The 2,891-nt window shown below is 47.7% G+C and overlaps 1 non-coding gene across 1 annotated transcript; it reads left to right on the forward strand.

Moving 5' to 3' along the window:
- The first annotated feature begins 2,327 nt into the window (after positions 1-2,327).
- LOC121602068 lies at positions 2,328-2,485 on the forward strand. The gene has a single exon (XR_006006276.1). It is a non-coding gene; the product is annotated as a 5.8S ribosomal RNA (ribosomal RNA).
- Positions 2,486-2,891: the final 406 nt, after the last annotated feature.

Consider the following 2,891-nt stretch of genomic DNA (forward strand, 5'->3'; position numbering starts at 1 on the left):
TGATATGTTCGGGGAGTTCCTTAAGGTTCTTCCTCCCAGAGATCGTCACTATCTGGGACGTACATTAATTTGTACCTACATAGGCACACGCTTTTGTAGAGAGCATATCAAGACGTGAAGGGTTATGTTGGAGGTCGAGTGCGCTGCTTACCAAACTTTGAACGCGGTAACTTGTACTCGGCACCGACATGGACACTTCCAAACCCAAGGAATGAGTTGTGAGTTTTACTAAGAGAAACAGGTAATTGGCAGCGTTACCTATAATTCTTGATATGTGCGGGGAGTTCCTTAAGGATCTTCCTCCCAGAGATCGTCACTATCTGGGACGTACATTCATTTGTACCTGCATTAGCGCACGCTTTTGTAGAGAGCATATCAAGACGTGAAGGGTTATGTTGGAGGTCGAGTGCGCTGCTTACCAAACTTTGAACGCGGTAACTTGTACTCGGCACCGACATGGACACTTCCAAACCCAAGGAATGAGTTGTGAGTTTTACTAAGAGAAACAGGTAATTGGCAGCGTTACCTATAAGTCTTGATATGTGCGGGGAGTTCCTTAAGGTTCTTCCTCCCAGAGATCGTCACTATCTGGGACGTACATTCATTTGTACCTACATAGGCACACGCTTTTGTAGAGAGCATATCAAGACGTGAAGGGTTATGTTGGAGGTTGAGTGCGCTGCTTACCAAACTTTGAACGCGGTAACTTGTACTCGGCACCGACATGGACACTTCCAAACCCAAGGAATGAGTTGTGAGTTTTACTAAGAGAAATAGGTGATTGGCAGCGTTACCTATAAGTCTTGATATGTGCGGGGAGTTCCTTAAGGTTCTTCCTCCCAGAGATCGTCACTATCTGGGACGTACATTAATTTGTACCTGCATTAGCGCACGCTTTTGTAGAGAGCATATCAAGACGTGAAGGGTTATGTTGGAGGTCGAGTGCGCTGCTTACCAAACTTTGAACGCGGTAACTTGTACTCGGCACCGACATGGACACTTCCAAACCCAAGGAATGAGTTGTGAGTTTTACTAAGAGAAACAGGTAATTGGCAGCGTTACCTATAAGTCTTGATATGTGCGGGGAGTTCCTTAAGGTTCTTCCTCCCAGAGATCGTCACTATCTGGGACGTACATTCATTTGTACCTACATAGGCACACGCTTTTGTAGAGAGCATATCAAGACGTGAAGGGTTATGTTGGAGGTTGAGTGCGCTGCTTACCAAACTTTGAACGCGGTAACTTGTACTCGGCACCGACATGGACACTTCCAAACCCAAGGAATGAGTTGTGAGTTTTACTAAGAGAAATAGGTGATTGGCCGTTCTCACCTATAAGTCTTGATATGTGCGGGGAGTTCCTTAAGGTTCTTCCTCCCAGAGATCGTCACTATCTGGGACGTACATTCATTTGTACCTACATAGGCACACGCTTTTGTAGAGAGCATATCAAGACGTGAAGTGTTATGTTGGAGGTCGAGTGCGCTGCTTACCAAACTTTGAACGCGGTAACTTGTACTCGGCACCGACATGGACACTTCCAAACCCAAGGAATGAGTTGTGAGTTTTACTAAGAGCAACAGGTAATTGGCAGCGTTACCTATAATTCTTGATATGTGCGGGGAGTTCCTTAAGGTTCTTCCTCCCAGAGATCGTCACTATCTGGGACGTACATTCATTTGTACCTGCATTAGCGCACGCTTTTGTAGAGAGCATATCAAGACGTGAAGGGTTATGTTGGAGGTTGAGTGCGCTGCTTACCAAACTTTGAACGCGGTAACTTGTACTCGGCACCGACATGGACACTTCCAAACCCAAGGAATGAGTTGTGAGTTTTACTAAGAGAAATAGGTGATTGGCCGTTCTCACCTAAAGTCTTGATATGTGCGGGGAGTTCCTTAAGGTTCTTCCTCCCAGAGATCGTCACTATCTGGGACGTACATTAATTTGTACCTGCATTAGCGCACGCTTTTGTAGAGAGCATATCAAGACACGGGACGTGTTGTGTTGGAGGTCGAGTGCGCTGCTTACCAAACTTTGAACGCGGTAACTTGTACTCGGCGCCGGCATGGACACGCCCAAACCCTAGTCTTGATGTGTGCGGGAAGTTCCTTAAGGTTCTTCCTCCCAGAGATCGTCACTATCTGGGACGTACATTAATTTGTACCTACACTAGCGCACGCTTTTGTAGAGAGCATATCAAGACGTCTCGTAAGAGACAACACTTGTACTTGTACAAGTTTGAGTAACCCATTGTTGCAGGTCGAGTGTGTTGCATACCAAACTTTGAACGCGGTTACGCCACTCGGCGCCGAAAGGCACTCTTTAAACCCTAGGCAGGGGATCACTCGGCTCATGGATCGATGAAGACCGCAGCTAAATGCGCGTCATAATGTGAACTGCAGGACACATGAACATTGATAAGTTGAACGCATATGGCGCATCGGACGTTTAATCCCGACCGATGCACACATTCTTGAGTGCCTACTAATTACCAAAGTCTCATTTAGTTAACTACAGTGGCCGTCCGCGAAGGTGCCCGGGTCATCCGACGCACTGGGCGGTCGCTGTGCATAATGACGTGCTTGGTCCCCGTCTGCGGGTCCTCGGGCGTTGAAAGTGGACACTCTCGAGCGTATGTTGGATGCGTTTCGTGTTGGTGGTGTTTGATGCGTAGGGTTTGTGGTGTGTGTCAAGCCGCATGGTTCGAACTAATGCTACGTCGTTCCCGATGGCCACCGGCAGTCTACTCTCCAGGCTAAAGTCGGCTCGTCTAGGGATTCGGAAAGCTAAGTCGCTGTAACTCATGTGGCCCATACACGGCGTTGCGCTACCACGCTAAGTTAGCCCTACATATACAAGTATCAACCCACGGCACGGGCGTAGCCGTAA

Source organism: Anopheles merus, unplaced genomic scaffold (genome assembly GCF_017562075.2).
Source record: "Anopheles merus strain MAF unplaced genomic scaffold, AmerM5.1 LNR4000284, whole genome shotgun sequence".
Classification (NCBI taxonomy): Eukaryota; Metazoa; Arthropoda; class Insecta; order Diptera; family Culicidae; genus Anopheles; species Anopheles merus.